The following is a 21,739-nucleotide window of genomic DNA, read 5'->3' on the forward strand; positions in this document are numbered from 1 at the left end:
TGGAATCAAACGGGAATGTGAGCGCAGCATTATTCGTAACAGGCAAAAGGTGGAAGCAACCAGGTGCCCTTCAACAGATGAATGAACAAAATGTAGGCTACATACAATGGAATATTATTGTGTTAAAAAGGAATAAATTTCTAACACATGCCACAAGAGGAATCTTGAAGTGAAATAAGCCAGTCACACAAAAAAGACAAATACTGTCTTATTTGTACTGATTCCAGATATACAGTATGTCCGTAAAGTCATGGTGCACTTTTGGTCACAGGAAAGCAACAAAAGAAGATAGAAATGTGAAATCTGCACCAAATAAAAGGAAAACCCTCTCAGTTTCTGTAGGGTGATGTGGCAGCATGCGCGCATGTGCAGATGATGACATAACACCGCGTATACAGCGGAGCAGCCCACAACCATGCCAGTCGAGATGTGGACGGTACAGAGGAAAGTTCAGTGTGTTCTGTGGCTCGCTAAATTAGAATCCATGCAACGTGAATATCGGCGCGTTTATAATGAAACGCCACCACATAGGAATAACATTACTCGGTGGGATAAGCAGTTGAAGGAAACTGGCAGTTTGGTGGAGAAACCCCGTTCTGGTAGGCCATCAGTCAGTGACGAGTCTGTAGAGGCTATACGGGATAGCTACCTAAGGACCCCTAAAAAATCTGTGCGTGAGCCCACATCGAACTGCACTGAATAGGTATGAAACTGGGAGAGTTTTCCTTTTTTTTTTTTTCTTGATTTTTCTGAAGCTGGAAACAGGGAGAGACAGTCAGACAGACTCCCGCATGCGCCCTACTGAGATTCACCCGGCATGCCCACCAGGGGCAACGCTCTGCCCACCAGGGGGCGATGCTCTGCCCCTCCAGGGGGTCACTCTGCCTGGACCAGAGCCACTCTAGCGCCTGGGGCAGAGGCCAAGGAGCCATCCCCAGCGCCCAGGCCATCTTTGCTCCAATGGAGCCTTGGCTGCGGGAGGGGAAGGGAGAGACAGAGAGGAAGGTGGGGGGGTGGAGAAGCAAATGGGCGCTTCTCCTATGTGCCCTGGCCGGGAATCGAACCCGGGTCCCCCGCACGCCAGGCCGACGCTCTACCGCTGAGCCAACCGGCCAGGGCCGAGTTTTCCTTTTATTTGGTGCAGATTTCACATTTCTATCGTCTTTTGTTGCTTTCCTGTGACCAGTCAAAAGTGCACCATGACTTTACGGACACACTGTATTTGGTATCAGAAGCAGTTCAACTCATAGAGACAGAAAGCAGAATGGTGGTTACCAGGGCTGGGGAGAGGGAGAAATGGAGTGTTGCTGTTTAATGGATACAGAGCTTCAGTTTTGCAAGATGAAAAGTTCTGGAGGTTACTGTACAAAAATGTGAATATACTTAAATTACTGAACTGGACAGTCAAAATGGTTATGATGGCAAATTTTATATTATGAGCATTTTATCACAATTTTTTTTTAAGTGAGAGAAACAGCAGGCAAAGAATTGGAGTCAGCAAGTCCAGACAATTCTTCCAAGGAGTTTGGCTCTAAACTGAAGAGAAATGGGTCTCAACTGGAGGGAGCAGTAGGGAGCAAGGAGGGCCTGGGTTGTATTTTTTCTTATGTTGGGAGAAATAACAGCATATTTGTCTGCTGACGGGACTGATCCAGAACACAGTGTTCTTGAATGTTTAAATTACTTTCAAAATAAAGCTATATTTTGGGGTGATAAAAATGTTCTGGAATTAAATAGTTGTAATAGTTGCACAACCTCATGACTATACTAAAACCTACTAAATTGTATATTTTAAAAGGGTCAATTTTATGGTATGTGAAATATAGCTCAATGAAAATAAGATAAAATTAAAACAATAATAAATTTGATGTTGTCTGGATACCATGTTTTCATATACAGCCTAAGTTTCCACCCAGGAACCCCCAGATCCTACAAGTACTGTGGCCAGTGACCCCCAGGTCACCAACTATGTGGTAACCTGTGGCACAGGAGAGGGAAACAAAATCTTCCAAGTTTAGCTGAGACACAAGTGCTGCATTAGCACACATGGCCCCTAAAGATAAATCCACTGAACAAGCACACACTAGCTGAAGACAATGGCTCTGTTTACTTAGGGCCATGAACTCTCAGGTTTCTGGTCTAAAAGTGAAAGGTAAGAAAAATCCATTCAATTCAAAGCAAGAAATTCCATGGCCCCTCCATCTGCCAGCCTATGCTGCTCCCCTGTAATTCCATGGGAACCAGAGATGGGTTTATTTTGCAATCCATCATGGAAGAGGAAGTTCTTTCTGACATGTTCTCCTATTTGTAACAATATCTCAAGCTTGCTTCACACTGCCCTTTTTTCCTTCTTCTGAACACCTTCAGACAGCATCTTTTCCCCTATGGTGCTTACTTTTATGTGTCAACTTGATTAGACCATAGTGCGGAGATATCTGATCAAACATTATTCTAGCTACTTCTATGAAAGTGCAGGTATTTTTTTTGGATGAAATTAATATTTAAATCAGTAGACTCTGAGTAAAACAGATTGTTCTTCATAATGTGGGTGGGCCTCAACCAATCAGTTGAGGCCTTAATAGAACAAAGACTGACCTCCCCTAGCAAGAAGGAATTCTGCCAGCAGACGGCCTGCAGACTCAGACTGCCACTCCTCACTAAGTCTCTTGGCTACTAATGCCCTGTAAACTTTGAAACCTCCCCCTGCCTCCATAATCACAAAATCACTGATTCCTTCAAATTCCTAGGAAAAATACCACCTGTCTACATATTAATCAAAGCTATCACATTGAATACATTTGTTTTTACATGCAACTTTAGGTTTAAAAAGTGGTATTAATTTTGTATCCATTTTGTGACTACTTTTTCAATATATAACAACTCATAAGGATATGAAATTATACCCTATTCCTTAATTGCTATAAGAGATAGGTATGTGACCTGGATTCACACTATGAACTTTTAACAGGACTCAGCTTTTCTGGTTTCAATCCCAGCTCCACTGCTCATTTGCAGTATGGCCCTGAGCAAGTTATGTCTCTGTGCCTCATCCATAAAACTGAAGATAAGACCCCCTGCATGAGGCTGTTGTGAGGATTAAATGAAATAGTAACATGTAAAACACATAGTAAATTGTCTAGCATAGTGTTTCTCAAACATCAGGTTTTGACCTATTAGTGAAATAAATTTAGTGGGTCTCACAACCATCATTTTTTAAAAAAGCATAAATTCACTAACTGTAGAAAAGAATTGTCAGAGGACACACACTAGACACACATAGGGTAAGTACTGTTTAAACAAACTTGTTTTAGACCTGCACATGCACAATTTACAGTCTAGATTTTTTTCTTTCTTTTTTTTTTTTTTTAGCGAGAGAAAGAGAGAGAGAGGCAGAAAGGGCAGGAAGTGAGAGAGATGAGAAGCATCAACTCATAGTTTTTTGATGGGGAGGGGAGCTCCAGCCAAGCCAGTGACCCCTTGCTCAAGCCAGCAACCTTTGGGCTCAAGCTAGAGACCATGGGATCATGTTGATGATTCCATGCTCAAGCCAGCAACCTCAGGGCTTTGAACCTGAACCACCACTGGTCAGGCTAGGTTGGGTCACTGTCAAAAACAAAAGCCAGACTGTGAAAGCCAGACTCTGTATAATAAGTGCTCAATAAAATTTGGTACCATCATCATCTCACTCTAAAAGATAATACAGCTTTATTGTATAAAAAAGTAGAGCTTTGAACACTAGTATTAATTCTGCCACTCATTTGCTGCAGTGCCATTTAAGACTCACTCCACCTCCCTAAATTAACTTGCCAACTCTCTCTCCTCAAAGGATTCAGGCGGTCATTTAAATACTTTCTGACTCACAATGCTGGCCAAGGATTAGTGAGGCCCTACCCAGCCCAGAATGCATGAAATGTGATTTAAGAAAACCACTTGAGTTTGTAATACTGCACAGGGCTTTTATAAAATTAAGACCATGCTGGAGAGAAACAGTCGCCCTACCCCCTTGGAAGATGTGTCATAGACAGAAGTTACACAAGGTCAGCTAAACTGCACCTCTGAGACCAGAAACCCAGCTCTGCAACACGCTTCCTTGTTTGGGGGTTGGGTTATATCACTGTGTTTTTCCCCTAATTTTCCACGTGCACATTCATATGCACGCACTCCTCACTAAAGAACAGAAAATAAAACCCCTACAAACTGCCTGTTCTAACAGCTGAGGTAAAGAGAAACCAAAGACACTGAGATTTTGAAGATCTCAAAATAATTTCTATGGCATATAACTTTTTTCCCTCCAGAAACAAACTAAAAACTCAATCCAAATTAATGCCTTTTTAATTGCTTCTTTGAAACACCAGCAATAAATAACTCCCCCACCACAAGCACACACATTAGCTCTGTTTTGTTTAAAATGGAACTCATCACTCCAGCTGAGAACAAGCTGAAGTGTGAGCAGATCTGCAGTTTCCATTGTAGTTTCCCCAGCCTGTTCCTTAAGTTCGGAAAACCTGCTTCCTTTGATATACATGTAGTCTCTTCACTTTTCATTTCTTCTGCCATGAGGATACAATCTTGGACTTGTGCCAAAGCATTACATTTGGAATGTAAAAGTGTATGTAGAGGTGTAAACTAATCTCTCTCTCTTTTTTTTTTTTACAGAGACAGAGTCAGAGAGAGGGATAGAGAGGAAGGGAGAGAGATGAGAAGCATCAATCATTAGTTTTTCGTTGCGACACCTTAGTTCATGATTGCTTTCTCATATGTGCCTTGACTGCAGGCCTTCAGCAGACAGAGTAACCCCTTGCTCAAGCCAGAGACCTTGGGCTCAAGCTGGTGAGCTTTTGCCCAAACCAGATGAGCCCGCGTTCAAGCTGGCGACCTCAGGGTCTCGAACCTGGGTCCTCCGCATCTCAGTCCAACGCTCTATCCACTGCGTCACCGCCTGGTCAGGCATAATCTCTTAATATTTTAATATGTGAGAGTATCCCTTTCTTAGTTTTATTTCATTCTTCAAACTGCTGTGCCCGTGAATCGGTGGGAGTGGAGGCACAAAAATTGCTTTAACAGCAGAACTCTTTCCTTAAATGAAGTACTACCTCTTTGCCCAATAGATAAGACTACTTAAAATGCACCCTCACCCCCACACAGTGAGGCCCAAATCATGGAGGCAGGGGAGTATGGGTGGAGCATTAGGGACCTCAATCATGCCCTCAGAATAGAGAAGCTAGGTATTCCATAGGCTTATTCAGTGCCATATGCACTCCTCTTTTACAAATTCAAGAGTTGAATGCCTTATCCAAGGTCTCTAGCCTTCTATTAAACAATCACTATGTTGTGTCACTTTCTTCAACAATGAAAAGAGAAGCTGATGTGTCTGGATTTTTGTCTGCGTAATACCAAGGATGGGCCTCTTAGTGCCTCCTCAGGCAGTTCAGTGACTAGGGGAGCTGAGTAACTGGTAGACCCAGGAAAAAGGTACTTCAGGATCCAGACTTAGTATTGTTGAGAGGGCAAAACTCCCACTCATCTATAAACAACCTCTATCAAAATCTCAGCTTCCTGTTTTGCAAAACTTGACCAGCTGATTCTGAAATTCATACAGGGACCCAGAAGAGCCAAAACAATCATGGAAAAGAACATAGTTGGAGGACTCACATTTCTTGGTTTCAAAACTTTCTACACAGCTACAGTAATCAAAACAGTACAGACAGTGGTACTGGCGTAAGTAAGGACAGACATCTAGATCAGTGGAATTGAATGAAAAGTGCAGAAATAAATACATTTATGGCCAACTGATTTTGACATAGATATCAGGACAATTCAATGGAAAATATAGTCTTTTCAACAAATGGTGTTGACATAAGATATCTACATGCAAAAGAATGAAGCTGGATCTCTACCTCAAACCACACACAAAAAATTAGCTCATATTGGATAAAGGCCTAAATCTAAGATCTAAAACTATAAAACTCTTAGAAGAAAACTTAGATATAAATCTCCTTGACTTTGAATTAGGCAAAGGTTTCTTAGGTTTCAAAAGCACAAACACAAGAAAAATAGATAAACTGGACTTCATCAAATTAAAACTTTATGCTTTCAAGGACACCATCAAGAAAGTGAAAAGACAACCTACAAAACGAGAGAAAATATTTAAAAATCATCTATCTGATAAGAGGCTAAATCTGAAATATATAAAGAACCCTTATAACCTAATAATAAAAAGACAACCAATTTTTTAAAATAAGTAACAGATCTGAATATAGATTTCTCCAAAAAAGATACAAATAGCCAATAAGCACCTGTGAAAGATACTCAACCAACACAATATTGAAGAACAAAGGTGGAGGACTGACACTACCTGACATCAAAATTTACTTTAACACTACAGTAATCAGGACAGTGTGGTGTTGGCAAAAGAACTGACAAAGCAATGGAACAGAACAGAGATCCCAGAAACAGACCCCACCATACATACAGTCAACTGATCTTTGACAAAGGAACAAAGGCAATACAAAGACAGTCTTCAATAAATGGTGCTGGAAAAAATGGACCTCCAAATGCAAAAAGTGAATCTAAACACAGACCTTACAAAAATTAACTCAAAATAGATCATATACCTAATTATAAGATTCATAGTATAAAACTCCTAGAAGAAAATCCAGATGACCTTGGGTATGGTGACATCTTTTTAAATACACCGAAACCACAACTCATGAAAGATAAACTGGACTTCATTAAAATTAAAAACTGCTCTGTAATAGGCAATAAAAGAGAATTAGGAGACAAGTTATAAACTGGGAGAAAACACTTGAAAAAGACATGTGAGGAAGGATAATTATCTGAAATACACAAAAAACTTTTTTTTAATAAATAAATTTTTATTTTAATGGGGTGACATCAATAAATCAGGGTACATATATTCAAAGAAAACATGCCCAGGTTATCTTGTCATTCAATTCTGTTGCATAACCATCACCCAAAGTCAATTGTCCTCCGTCACCTTCTATCTAGTTTTCTTTGTACCCCTCCCCCTCTCCCTCCTTCCCTCCCCCCGCCCCCCCCGTAACCACCACACTCTTGTCCATGTCTCTTAGTCTCGTTTTTCTGTCCTACCAATGTATGGAATCCTGCAGTTCTTGTTTTTTTCTGATTTACTTATTTCACTCCATATAATGTTATCAAGATCCCACCATTTTGTTGTAAGTGATCCGATGTCATCATTTCTTATGGCTGAATAGTATACCATGGTGTATATGTGCCACATCTTCTTTATCCAGTCTTCTATTTTTTTTTGCAGTGATTAAAGCCTTTAAACAAAGAACTCTTAAAACTAAACAATAAGGGGAAAAAAAGGCCAAAGATCTTAACAGACACCTTACCAAAGAAGATATACAGATGGCAAATAAGTATATGAAAAGATGCTCTATATCATATGTCATTAGGGAAATGCAAATTAAAAACAACAATGAGATAGCACTACATACCTAACAGAATGGTCAAGTGAGGCTGCAAAATCCAGAACACTGACAACACCAAAAGCTGACAAGGATGTGGCGCAACAGGAATTCTCACTCATTGCTGGTGGGAATGTAAAATGGTCAGTCACTTCGGAAAGACAGTTTGGTAGTTTCTTACAAAACTAAACATATGATCCAGCAATCCATCTCCTTGGTATGTACCCAAAGGAGTTGAAAACTTATGTTCACACAAAAAAACTGCACATGGATATTTATAGGAGCTTTATATATAACTGCCAAAATGTGGAAGCGACCAAGGTGTCTCTTAGTAAGTGACTGGATACATACACTGCAGTACATCTAAATACAATAAAATACTAGGCCCTGGCCGGTTGGCTCAGCAGTAGAGCGTCGGCCTGGCGTGCAGGAGTCCCGGCTTCGATTCCCAGCCAGGGCACACAGGAGAAGCGCCCATCTGCTTCTCCACCCCTCCCCCTCTCTTTCCTCTCTGTCTCTCTCTTCCCCTCCCGCAGCGAGGCTCCATTGGAGCAAAGATGGCCCGGGCACTGAGGATGGCTCTGTGGCCTCTGCCTCAGGTGCTAGAATGGCTCTGGATGCAACAGAGCGACGCCCCAGAGGGGCAGAGCATCGCCCCCTGGTGGGCATGCCGGGTGGATCCCGGTCGGGCGCATGTGGGAGTCTGTCTGACTGCCTCCCCGTTTCCAGCTTCGGAAAAATGAAAAAACAAAATAAAATAAAATAAAATACTATTCAGCACTAAAAAGTAATGAGCTATCAAGCCACGAAAAGACACAAAAGAAGCTCAAATACATATTACTAAGTTTAAGAAGCCAATCTGAGAAGACTACATTGATTCCAAGAATATGATATTCTGGAAAAGGTAAAACTATAGAGACAAGATAAAGATCAGTAGTAGACAACAATGTGGAGACAGCCAGAGGGGAAGGGAGGTGGGGACAGGCGGAGGTGGACAAAGGGGGAAACGAGGTCAGAAAGAGACTTTCTTTTGGGCAGTGGGTGCACAATGCATGGTGCAGATGGTATTTTGTTGAGTTGTACACCTGAAGTCTGTATGGTTCTGTGGACCAATGTTACGCCATTAAATTCAATTAAAATTAAAAAAAGAAAATTAAAGCTCAGCCTGGTGGGAAGACAAGCCTATGTTAGTCAGGCCTATGGGGTCCCTCCATTAAAAAGCCCCACCCCTGGTTCTGGTGGACAACAGGCAGAGAGATCGCCACTCAACTGAGCAAGCATTTTCTGAGCACCCATTGCGACACACTTTGCGGGCGTAATGGACTGAATTATGTTCTCCCCACACCCAAAACATATGTTGGATTCCTAGCTCCACTGTGATGGTATTCAGAGAAAGGTCCTTTGGGAGATAATTTGGTTTAGATGAGGTCATGAGGATAAGGACCCCATAGTAGGACTATGAAAGAGGAACAGACTAGAATTTTCTCTCCCTCTCTTTGCCATGTGAGGACACAGCAAGAAGGCAGTCTGCAAGGCAGGAAGATTTCTTACCAGAACCCAACCAGAACCCTGATCTTAGACTTCTGGTCTCCAAAACTATGAGAGGAAAATTTCTTTTGTTATGTAAAAAAAATCAATGGTTCCAGTGGCAGCAAGGGGATGAACAGGTGGAGCACAGAGAAGTCTTTGGTCAGAGAAAATACTCCATGTAATACTATAATAAGAGTGAAGGCCATGCATGTATAGGAGCAGAAAGTATTTTTTCAATTTTATTAAAAACTCCAAAATTGCTAAAAAAAATAGTTAAAAAAAGACATTCAACACCACTAGCCATTGAGGAAATAAAATAAAAACCACAATGAGATACCACTTCATATGTACTTGGATGGCTATAATAAAAAAAAAGAGAGACAATAACAAGTGTTGGCGAGGACGTGGAGTAACGGGAATCTGCGTGCCTTGCTGGTGAGGTTGGAAAATGGTAGGCAGTTCCTCAAAATGTTAAACAGAGTTACTATATGATCTGCAGTACCACTGCTAGGTATATACTCAAGAAAACAACACATATTTCCACACAAAACTGAACACATATTCTTCCCGGGGGGGGGGCAGGGCAGGTAAAAAGAGGAGAGATGCTTATAAACAGAGAAAAGTGCTCTTGGACATATAACTGAATGGAAAAAAAATTAGTTGGAGAGCAAGACCTATAAAATGAGCCCATTGTGTTGGTTTTAAAAGATATTCACCAGTACACACACGTAAATGTAAAAACATGAGAGAAACATACAGCCACCTGATCATAAATGTTCTCTCTGGAAGCAAGCCTAAAATTGGGGAGGTGGAATTTCATTATTTTCTTTACAACTTCTGACTTGTTTGTATTTGTATATACTAAGAATCAGAGTGTCTTGTGCAAAAAAAGCATTTTTCTAGCTAAAACTGAAGGAAAGAGGGAAGAGGCCACTGGTGCTGGGCGGTGAGGGTAGTCTGAAAGTGGACAAGGGTGGTAAAGGACTCCAAGTATTGGGACGAGCAGGAGCAAGGATGTGATCATGGGAGCCCCTGGGGCCCCTGGGGGTGGTAAGGCTCAGCTCCACTAGAGACCTGTGGGTGACCTGGGTGGAGTGTGGTGATGATAAATCATTGGAACAGTGAGTTGAAGCAGCCAGGCTGCAGGGGGGTTGTATACTCTTCAGGGACCAAGGGCCATGGGAACATGTAGGGATCACTGTAGGCTGGGGGCTGGGGAGACATGTGAGAGCACCATGCAAGAGGATGGTGGGCCATTGTGATTGGGCAAGAAGTCCTGGTGGCATTTCACACCTGGCCTCTGTCTCACAATAAGCTGACCCCCAACTCCATTATCCAGATGTGGCTCCTAATAAGATTGTCTCTAAAAAGGACAGTGCCGGCCCTTGGTAAAGTCTGCAAATCTGAATGATGAACTTCCATTGTGTGAGCACGCCTTTCCTACAGGAGCACAAAGCGGTGATGGAGCAACCTGGGTAGGTTTAGTTGTCAGATGAGGCCACAGCCAGCCCTTCCTGCATGCTGGCTCTGGGAGAAATAGCGTGTTACTAATAATTTCTCACTTAATCTTCACAGCAAATCTCTGAGTATAGCCAAGCACTATCCCCATTTCCAGATAAGGGAACTGAGGCTTGGAGAGGTCAGGCACCTTGTTCAAGGTTACTTCACTAATAGTGGAGCTGAGATTGGAACACAGGACCCTGTGTCCAGCCTCTACAACCTCTAGACATTTCTATTTGCCTCAAAGGTAGCCAGTGCACTGCTCTGGCTTCCGGGAAAATATTACTGAGCTCAGAACTGGAGATGAATTTAGGGCCTGGGGTTCTATCAGCAGGAACAGCAAATCCAGACCCATAAGGTTATAATATGCTGGTTGGAAGTGAGGTGGGGTTTTGGGACAAGGAATCAATTGGATTGTTAAATAACTACCTTGGTCTTGGCTGAGCCAGGCAAGACACCAAAATGCCTCGTCTGTTTTTCTCCCACTCTGGCTAATGTCCCCAGCCTCTCTCTCTGGAGCATTCTGATTTTAGTTTGGGCTCCATGTCCAGCTCTCCCCTTAATGTGGGTCCTCCTTGGAAAAGTCAGAAGACATGTGGGAAACGAAGAAAATGACTTCCTTCAGCCTTGTTTAGTGGCCACCAGTGAGCCTGAAGCATACATCTAACACCCCAACAATCCCTCCCTGTGCCAGGGACTGAGCATTTGGCTGGGAGCAGCCTCTGTCCTCCCAGAGTTGACTCCATGGGGATATGTACCAAAGCAAAGTCTGTCAGAGATATTTAAAAACACCCACCTCTGACCCCAGAGGCAGATTAAAGTTGGTTGAGGCCCTGAGCGCAGAAGAAAATATTGGGCCCCTTAAAAAAAGGAGAGAGAGACAGGGAAAATAAAAATACATGTTAACTAGATTTTTAAATAAATAAAAAATATTATGTACTATTAATATTAAAATTGCACATATGAAACCAAACTTGGTGTCATTAGAAAAAAGTGTAAAGTTAGGGTTTTGTGAGGCCCTTCAGAAGTTGGGGCCCAGGGCGCACGCCTAGTGTGCCTGCTGTTAAATCTGCCTCTGTCTGGCCCTGGCTGGTTAGCTCAGTCAGTTAACAGTCTCATCCCAAAACAGCAAGGTTGCGGGTTCAATCCCCAGTACATATGGGAAGCAACCAAAGAATGCACGACTGAGTGGAACAACAGAGGAAGCTTCCCTTCCCCCTCCTCTTCCTCTCCCTTCCTCTCTCTATCCCTCTAAAAACCGATAAAAATTAAGCCCTGTCCAGATAGCTTGGTTGGCTGGAGCATCACCCTCGAGCGTGGAGTTTGCCAGTTCAATTCCCCAGTGAGGGCACATATAGGAGGGGCTCAATGTTTCTGTCTCTCTCTCTAGACCCTGGCTCTCTCAAAAATAAAATAATTAAAAAAATAAAAACAACTACCTCTCTGGACATCACTTAATAAGTCTTCTGGAAAGATCTTATAGCTCTCCTGATACAACTGAGCAAAGCTCCAGGAAGATGCATAGCTGGCAAGTTATTGATCACTGCACCTCTCTGAGTCTCCTGGTCAAGAAGACGGGGATACTGAGAGGGCTGTGCCGCAGGACAGCTGTAGAGAACACCTGAGGACGCAGCGCAGAGTCCACAGCACCAGGCACAGCCACTCGGATCAACGGACTGCTGTGTCAGTTCCCTTTGCACAGCATACTCCAATACACACACACACCCCTCTATCTGGACCTTTGCACACGCGGTTCCCTCTTCTTTCCATTGCACCCCACTTTCTACTACGGGTAATTTGTAGCCATCCTTTCGTATCTTCTTAGATGTCACTTTTTCTAAGAAGCATCCCTATCAAACCTCCTTCCCAACACTACAGATGAAGAAACCAAGACTGAGAAAGGTTAAGTTACTGCTTCAAGGTCATACAACTAAGCCCTCATGTCTTTAGCCTCAGGAATCTTATGCTGATCAATTAATCAATCAATTGATGGAGAGAATGGGAAGCATGCATCTCCTGGTCCATAATTCTATACATTTTGATCTCTTCATTTTTCCATCAAAGCTTTGCTAACTAAGTAACTCTAGGTGGTTCCTTCTAGGTGATGAAGTGGATGTGACCAAATGATACAAAAGGACCCACATCCAGAACATGTGGGGTGAGGTAAGTCTTACTATGTGTATAGAGTTATAATTTCAGCAGTGCCCCCCAGGCTCATGCTCATAGCCCAAGAGGTAGTTTTAGGAAATATCACCATTCCGGGTCCCATCCTCTGAAAAAGAAGACACAAGCCTTCTGGTCAACCAGAGAAAACACACACACACACACACACACACACACACACTCTCTCTCTCTCTCTCTCTCTCTCTCTCTCTGCCAAGACCTTACCCCGCCACCTGTTAGGATTTGGGGAGGAGATGGGGGAGGTTCTGCCCACACTGCCTCATTTCCCTCTCCCTTCCGTAGTGAGACAGGCTATGTCCAGGGATCAAGAGCTGACTGGTTACACCGGGGATTCAACTACAACCTTGGGTTCCATATGCATGGGATGGTCTTCCCCCAGATATCCAAATAAATGCTCCCTCAGGCTTCTGCTCAAATGTTGCTCCCTCAGAGAGACCCTCCCGGAGTCAGTTTTGCCTCCATCCCAGCCACTCTGGATCCTCTATCCAGCTTCTCCCACTTCATTACACTTCATTCTCGACATCCTATTACAGATTGTCTGTTGTCCATCTCTGCCTCTGGGATGTAAAACACAGGGAGAAACACAATTGGTCTTCTTGACAGTTCTGTGGCCCAGTACCAGAGCCCTTCTTCCATAAAGGATTGTTGAATAAATAAAGTAAAGGAGCTGAGCTAAGTGGACAAAGCAAATGGATTTATATGACTTCAACTAACTACAGTCTTCCCTCAGTCTTTGTGTGTGTGTGTGTGTGTGTGTGTGTGTGTGTGTGTATTTTTCTTAAGTGAGAAGCAGGGAGGCAGACTGACAGACTCCCGCATGCGCTCAACTGGAATCCACCCAGCATGCCTGCTAGGGGGCAACACTCTGCCCATCTGGAGCAGTTGCTCCATTGAAACCAGAGCCATTCTAGTGCCAGAGGTGAGACCATGCTGCCATTCTCAGTGCCCGGGCCAACTTTGCTCCCATGGAGCCTTGGCTGCAGGAAGGGAAGAGAGAGAAATGAAGAAGGAGGGGTAGAGAAGTGCTTCTCCTGTGTGCCCTGGCCAGAAATCGAACCCGGGACTTCCACATGCCAGGCCAGCGCTCTGCCACTGAGCCAACCGGCCAGGGCCTTGATTTTTTTTTAAGATTAAAAAAAGTACACCCAGCCCTAGCCAGGGTGCTCAGTGGATAGGGTGTTGTCCTGGAGCGCTGAGGTCGCAGGTTTGATCCCCAGTCAGGGCACATAGGAGAAGCAATCAGTGAGTGAACAAGTAAATGGAATAACTAAGTAGAACGAGTTGATGATTCTCTCTCTCTTCCTCTCTCTCTCCCTTCTCCTTTCTCACTTTCTTCCTTCCTCTCTCTGTCTCAAATCAATGGAAAAAAATAAAAGTATACTCATTTCCATATCTAAATGAATAATTTTCACTAAAATGAAGAAGAAAAGCTTATCTCCAAACCTTTCCACAGCAGACCCCAGTCTACCCACCACACTGGTGACCTCCTACACAGAAACTTGAACTGACAATAAATCAGAATCACAGATAAAAACATCTCACTTTTACTCGAGTTCCAATCTATACATGCACAGTGATATGAATCAGACAATTTTTGTATAAACCATTAAGGTAATGGGTCCAAGGATTAATTTTTAAAATATAACTAGGGCCACAATGAACAGATTGATTAAAAAATGATTCAGGAGAAAAACAAAAGAGTGAAAGAAATAGAGCTCCATCCTCCCGCCCCCCTCCCACTCACCCCCCACTGTCCAGTGTGGTTATAGGGTCCTGAACAATACAGAACTTGGCCTTGAAGATCCCTAAACTGCAGCAGTTTTCTTTTGATGCCTCTTTTCCCCAGGCCCCCTCTGGTTGACTTGTGACTCAGTAGCACACTAAACGCTGGAGACCCTTGGTGGTGGCCCGGAAGTAGAGGCAGCTCACTGAAACAGTGACAGGTGAAGGGTGGCTGGAGAGCAGAACAGAACGGGACGGGTGTGAGAACATGCAGAAGTCTGGATGCCACATTAGTCCTCATCATGAGAGTAAGTGAAGGGACTACACCTGGCTCTCTGCATCCCACACTTTTCCTCCAATGGAAAAAGCTGTCTTGGGAGGCAATGACTTCCCTGCCACTGGCAGACTCAAGTTCCAGTTAGCAATAACTAGGAAGAGAAGTTGCAGAAGTGGTTTAGCAGACTGAACTAATTATTATAGGTCACTTTTAACCCAGAGCTCCAGACTGATGGCCAGTTCCTTTGCATTTCACTCCTCTTAAGAGTGCCCCAGCCTCACCTCTTTTCATTCAGTGGATGCTCATTCATCTGTCACTTAAGGGACATTTATTGAACATCTACTGTATGCCCAAGGCCAGAGTTCAGCAGTGAACAGAGCAACACTTCTGCCCTCTTGGATTCTATATTCTCCTGGATAAAAGCAGACAATAAATCATAGATACATGAGTAACACTGTTTCAGGTAACCTCCATGAAAAAAATATAATGGAAGAATGTGAAAGAAACTAATAGGAAAGGGGTAGCTTTAGGCAAAGTGGTCAGGGAAACCTTCTCTACGAAGGACATATCTGAGCCAAAGAGAAAGAAAGTGCCCGACATGAGAAGTGCTCAGCAGAGGGAGGAGCATATGCAAAAGCCCTGAGAGGTTTCCTACCACTTGAGCTAAATTTTCATGAACTGCATCCCATTCCAAATGCCCAACCAAAGGCCAATATCCCTACCCCCCACAGTCTACCTTTTCCTTTCCCCAATTTATTTACTTATTTATTTTTAAATTTATTTATTTATTTTTGTAGTGCACACAAGAGAGACAAACAGGAAGGGAGATGAGAAGCATCAACTCATATCTGTGGCACCTTAGTTGTTCATTGATTGCTTTCTCACATGTGTCTTGACTGGGGGGCTCCACCTGAGCTAGTGACCCCTTGCTCAAGCCAGCAACCTTGGGCTTCATGCCAGCAAACTTTGGGCTCAAACCAGAAACCCTGGAGTCGTGTCTATGATCCCACACTCAAGCCAGCAACCCTGCATTCAAGCTAGTGAGCCAGCAACCTCAGGGTTTCCAACCTGGGTCCTCAGCATCTCAGGCCAATGCTCTATCCATTGCGCCATGCTTGGTCAGGCTAACTGAATTCTTTATCAGATTTTCTCAAGTCAAGATAGATCTGCCCTGGCCGGTTGGCTCAGTGGTAGAGCGTAAACCTGGCGTGCAGAAGTCCCGGGTTCGATTCCCGGCCAGGGCACACAGGAGAAGCGCCCATCTGCTTCTCCACCCCTCCCCCTCTCCTTCCTCTCTGTCTCTCTCTTCCCCTCCCACAGCCGAGGCTCCATTGGAGCAAAGATGGCCCAGGCGCTGGAGATGGCTCCTTGGCCTCTGCCCCAGGTGCTAGAGTGGCTCTGGTCGCAACAGAGTGACGCCCCAGAGGGGCAGAGCATCACCCCCTGGTGGGCATGCCAGGTGGATCACAGTCGGGCGCATGCGGGAGTCTGTCTGACTGTCTCTCCCCGTTTCCAGCTTCAGAAAAAAATAAAATAAAATAAAATAAAAAGATAGATCTGAATTTTCCACTGGAAGGTGTGCTCTGAGTGAGGGCACAAAGAAACATATGTGCCCCTCCATGTCCAGAAGGCAGAAGTAATATTGACACCTCGACTCCCAAAAATGTGGGCCTGCCCTGTCCAGGGGATGAGAACCCACATTTCCCCATGAGCAGTACAGGGTCCACTTTTGTGGGGTACAGGCTTTTTGCAGCATATGAAGAAAGGAACCCTCTGGAAAAACACACTCCCTTGCTCCAAGCATCTCATGTACATCTCAGGAGGTTCCTGGAGCCCCAGGTTCAGAACTCCCGTCTGTGGTTAACGCTGCTGTAAGAAACTAAACTGGGGCAGCCCAGGGAGACTGATGAAGTGGACAATCTGCTGAGGGGGGGGGGGGATGAAGGGAGAGACAGGATCAGGCCCTCACAGAGACTAGAAGCTGTCAGACTGTCAGATGGCCCAAGGCCCGAAGGAATTCAAATGAAACCTTATCCACTCCACCCCAGAGGGACAAACATCCAGTTACACCCCAGAGCTTCCAGAGGAGGAACAGGACCCCATTTCCCAAACGTGTCCTTGACAAAGGTAATCTCTAATCTTTCATTCTGAGATACATTTTGCACAAGACTGGTTAAGTATATGAAGTGCCACAGCAAAGCCCCAGTGTTTCAGGGCTGAAGGGGACACCACAGCTACTGTCTTTATAATGCAGCGCCTCAAGAGGAGAAAGGGAAGAAGCAAGCCTGCTCACCCACCTCACTGGGGAGCTCAGGATGAGAATACCCTGTTAGATGGGTATCAGCCATAATAATAAGAGCAGCTAACACTCGAAGAACTTACCTTGTACCAGGCACAACTTAAAGAACTTTAAACCTTACATAACCTTTTAAGGTTTGTATTATTATCATCCCCATTTTACAGATGAAAAAACTGAGGCATAGACAGGTGAAGTAACTTGCCCAAGACTACACAGCTAAGGCAAAGACACAGCAAAATTTTTTCACATCCCAGAAAGAAAGCCTTTATACCTAGGTAGTGCCTAAAATGCTCAAAAATAAATGTCTGCGGGTTTATCCATTCAGGCATTAAGTGAAGCAAGAGTCTTCTTGGAACAAGCCACCTTGTTTCAGCAACGTTCAAGCACTGATAATGCAAGGGCAGCTCTTCCTCATGGTAAAACCCAAGGGAACCCATTTCCACTGGGCTCAGTCAACTTCCACACTGAGAAAACGCTCACCCGTCTCTGGCTTCAAGGCAGAGAGGTTCACCTTAACCCTTTGGTGGGCGACTCCGTCTCTGGATCCGCTAGCCGCGCAGTTTAAAAGATGCAGCTGGGCACAAGGGTGGGCCTGGAACCTTGGCGCCGCCCTGCGCGCTCAAAGCTGGGTTCCCCGCGGCGAAGTGACAGGGGCCCTGCGAGCCAAGACCTGCAGCTCGATACTGGACTCTGCGAGAGCACCACCAGGTCTGGGGAAGACACTGGGAGAAAGGGGCTGTCTCCCAAGACAGGTGGCGCCTCCCTCCCCGGAAGTGGTTCCAGGAACTTTCGTCCAGGAGCTACCAGGAGTCTGAAGTCAGGGTCTTCAGCGGGGGCAGCCGGTGGGCTTGGCGATGGCTCTGTCCTCCCGAGCGGCACAGTCCCCCAACCCAGAGAGCAAACAGTACACTGCGGGCACCGAGACCCGTCGTGAGCAACTCGGAGATGGAGGGGGGGTGGGGGTGGGGGTGGGGGTCCCAGGTCCGGAACTGTGGATTAAGAGAGGGGAGGAACCAACCCGAAAGTGTCTCACTTCAGGGCGTCTAGCCAAGAAGGTTCCAAAGCAAGGGCAGGGTCCCCGGCCAGTGCCCACTCACCTAGGCGCCAGGGCAGGCTCGGCCCTGCCGGGCTGGAGAGCCCTCGGTGCTGGTGGCAGCGGCAGCTGGGGGCGGCACCCCGGGGCGGGGCAGCCCAGCGGCCCACGTGGGCGGGAGGCGGGTCCGGGACCCCCGCGGAGGTGGGGTGTAATAGGGTAGTGCAGGACCCTAACCCAGTCTAGTTTCTCAGGGGTCACCACTGGACACTTCCGCCTCCGAAGTCCGGTTGGCTCCCTAGAAGGCTAGGAAAGATGGGGGGAGGAGAAGGAATCTGGCCCCCGGGTCATACTCTGCCGCCCAATCCAGACTCGACAGAGGAGAGAATTTACTGGGTCCGGGAATCGGTATGCAGCCCTCCTCAAACTCCGGCTCCCCAGACCTAGAAGGTGCGGCACAAATCCCACAGTCAGCTCTCCGGAAGGGTATCTGAGCAGGAGGGGACTGTGGCTACCCCCCTGCCAGCCGTAGCAGGGGATGCCCTAGCCCACGGGATGGGTGCATACACACGGTGCCCCAGTCCCGCCGCTAGGCCGACCTTGAGAGAGTCAGGTCTTGCCCAAGTCTCATGTTCCTGGATTGCAGGGGTGAGCTACAGAGAAGCCACCAGCTGAGCAAAGCCCTGCGCGCCCAGCAGGTTCTGGGAATCACTGGTTTGTGGCCAACACTGAGCCTGAAAGAGCTGCACCATCAGTGGCCTGGTTCAGCTGCGGGGCAATAAACGTGGGAATCTAAATTAAAAAAAAAAAAATTGTATTCATTCATTCATTCATTCATTCAACAGATAAACGTTTACTGCCCTCTGGACCTCATAAAATCAGAAATAATGCCCTAAGGCCCTGGCCAGTTGGCTCAGTGGTAGAGCGTCGGCCTGGCGTGCGGAAGTCCCGGGTTCGATTCCCAGCCAGGGCACACAGGAGAGGCGCCCATCTGCTTCTTCACCCCTCCCCCTTTCCTTCCTCTCTGTCTCTCTCTTCCCCTTCCGCAGCTGAGGCTCCATTGGAGCAAAGATGGCCCGGGCACTGGGGATGGCTCCTTGGCCTCTGCCCCAGGTGCTAGAGTGGCTCTAGTCGCGGCAGAGCGATGCCCCGGAGGGGCAGAGCATCGCCCCCTGGTGGGCGTGCCGGGTGGACCCCGGTCGGGTGCATGTGGGAGTCTGTCTGCTTTGTTTCCAGCTTCAGAAAAATACAAAAAAAAAAAAAAAAAAAAGCCCTATACCACAGGCTCCATGATGATAAAAGTCCAAAATTCATTAGGTGTTTTCATGTGCCAGGTGTGTATTTTTGGTGCTTCTTCTATTTGAAAATTCATAACAGCCTTGTGAGGTATAGGGGTTGTGTGTGCCCCCTTCTCAGATGAAGAAACTGAAGCTTAGAGAAGTGAGGCCCGTCTCAGGTCAGAGGAGCCCACATTAGGTAAAGGGTCAAGGTTCTGGCCAGATTGACCCTCTGGTAAGTGGCAGGACAAGGACTCTTAATGGACTTCCTCATTCTCTACAGAGGGTGAGCTAAAACAGCCCCCCTGCCCTAAGTCTACCTCAGGGCAGGGGGGTGAGGGGAACAATGGAGGGCTCCTTGGGCAGCACCTGTCCTGACAGCAGGGATGTAGCTCTCCCAGCTCAGTCCCCATGACCAGCATGCGAGGTGTTCAGAACTTGCTCTGGCACTGCTGAGACCTTCATTGCCACCCCATCTCTCCTTGCAGGCCCTCACCTTCAATGTGCTGTGTGGCCTCTTCCTGGCCCACAGCCTGCCTTTTGAGCCAAAAACTGAGCATCTTGAGCAAACCAACTTTCATTCCAACAGCTGCAACTTCATTCCACTACAGCTTCAAGGGGGCTCTTTGACCCCAAACTCAGTGCCTCTTGCCCCATCCATTTCCTGTTCACTTTCCAATGACCAAAGCTGTATCCAAAGCCCTAGTCCTCAACTTTTCCCCCAAATTCTTTTGTGATCCCCCTGCTCTACACTAAAGAAGATCCCCACTTTACCCAGCCATGTTGATTAACAATAACCCAGAGCTCAGTGGGCACTTTAGACCTACACATCAACACCTGGTGTTCTACCCTGCAGTCTGGTCAAAGATAAAAGTTTTATTTCCACTAGGTTCCATTTAATAACGATGTGAGCATCTGCTACATGCCACTGAACTCTGTCACCAAGACAGACACAGTCCCTGACCTGATGAGCTCATAGATGATGAGGAAACAGACCCCTCACAACTTGGGCAATTGGGGAGCAAGACGTGGTGAAAGAAAGACTGTGGGAAGCACTGGCCCGAATTCAGGCATAGGGAGGCTTTCTGTGGGAAGTGGGCCTTGGCTGAGCCCTGATCAGGCAGAGGAACCAGGCAGGGCAAAGGTGGAGAGAACAACAGGTGTAGAAGGTGAGAGAGCACAGGGCACACTTCTGGAAATGGGCAGGTACAGGAGAAAAGAAACTGGGGGGGGGGGGGTCCTAATGACCAAGGTGAGACACCAGACCTCAGCCATTGAAGCGGCTGAGCGAGGAACAGGATGTAGTGGCTGAAAGTCCCCAGCACACAGCAAAGGCAAAGTGCATTTTTATTATACTAAGGGCAAATGACTTGACTTCCCCTATGTAATACTTCAGAGTTTTCAGAAACCAGAATAGATCTGCAAGTAGAATCTATAGATTAAAACAAATCAACTTAATTCCATAAGGATTTATATGTACTGCCTGTCCCCTCCTACCCATGCCATGCTTAGCCTGGGGCAGGAAAGGGAGGGAAAGGACTTGGTCCCTGGACTGAGGTTGGGATTCTGTTCAGGGAAGACACTATATAACCAAAGGGAATCCTTTGGTGGAGACTGAGGAGGGGATTGGCAGGAAGTGTGGGTTACTAGCCACAGAGCTTAGGAACTGGTGGAGAGGCCAGAAGACATTGATGATCAGTCCATAAAAGCCTATTCTTGAATTCAGTTTATCACCCCAAATTCTGAAAGGATAGCTGGGGAGGAGGGGAACCAGGGCAATCACTTCTCTAAATCATCAAGCAGGAAAGCCATCGTGTATACAGGAGGCCCCCGCATGGCCTGTGGGGGTAGCAGATAACGCACCTTGACTGATGCCAGGTGGGAAGTATGGTAAGGGCATACAGGTAAGAAACCAGATAGCACAACCAGAAAAAGCAACTGCATGAGAAGCATGGCCAAGGGCAAGAGCAAGACACTGAGACCACCGTCCTGGCCACCTACTGCTCACTGGGTTCCATGAACACTTGCTATTGTGTGTGACCAGACATTTAAAACCCATTGGTGATGTAATACCACTCATTATAAACAATGTAGAACATGCGAAGAGTAAGATCACAGCACACAGAGAGAACCACTGTTAATTTGTATCCTTTGTTTTTTTTCTCTTATGTACTATGAATCTTTCCCTTTCTCATGAAATATTCTTCTAAAATATGATTCTTAAGGGTCACTTGTTGTTCTACTCTGTGAATATACCCTCTTCTTAAAATTAATTTCAACTGGTACTAGGTTTGTTCCTCACTTCTCAATCTTAGAGATAATGTTTGGTGATAAAAACCTTTTTTTTTTTTTTTCATTTTTCCAAAGCTGGAAATGGGGAGGCAGTCAGACAGACTCCCGCATGTGCCTGACTGGGATCCACCCAGCATGCCCACCAGGGGATGATGCTTTGCCCCTCTGGGGCGT

At 45.8% G+C, this 21,739-nt stretch overlaps 1 protein-coding gene across 2 annotated transcripts in view; it reads right to left on the reverse strand.

Moving 5' to 3' along the window:
* The window catches only part of ARHGEF3 (Rho guanine nucleotide exchange factor 3), a 381,307-nt gene extending 363,190 nt beyond the window's left edge, over positions 1-18,117 (reverse strand). Inside the window, exon 1 of one of the 2 annotated variants that reach the window (XM_066246135.1) lies at positions 18,061-18,117. The gene's annotated coding sequence lies outside the window, so the exon portion shown is untranslated. Of the gene's footprint in view, positions 1-17,443; positions 17,623-18,060 lie in introns of those variants that run through there. The other variant, XM_066246137.1, reaches the window with a different exon arrangement.
* Positions 18,118-21,739: the final 3,622 nt, after the last annotated feature.

This window comes from Saccopteryx bilineata, chromosome 10, assembly GCF_036850765.1.
Source record: "Saccopteryx bilineata isolate mSacBil1 chromosome 10, mSacBil1_pri_phased_curated, whole genome shotgun sequence".
NCBI classification, from domain to species: Eukaryota; Metazoa; Chordata; class Mammalia; order Chiroptera; family Emballonuridae; genus Saccopteryx; species Saccopteryx bilineata.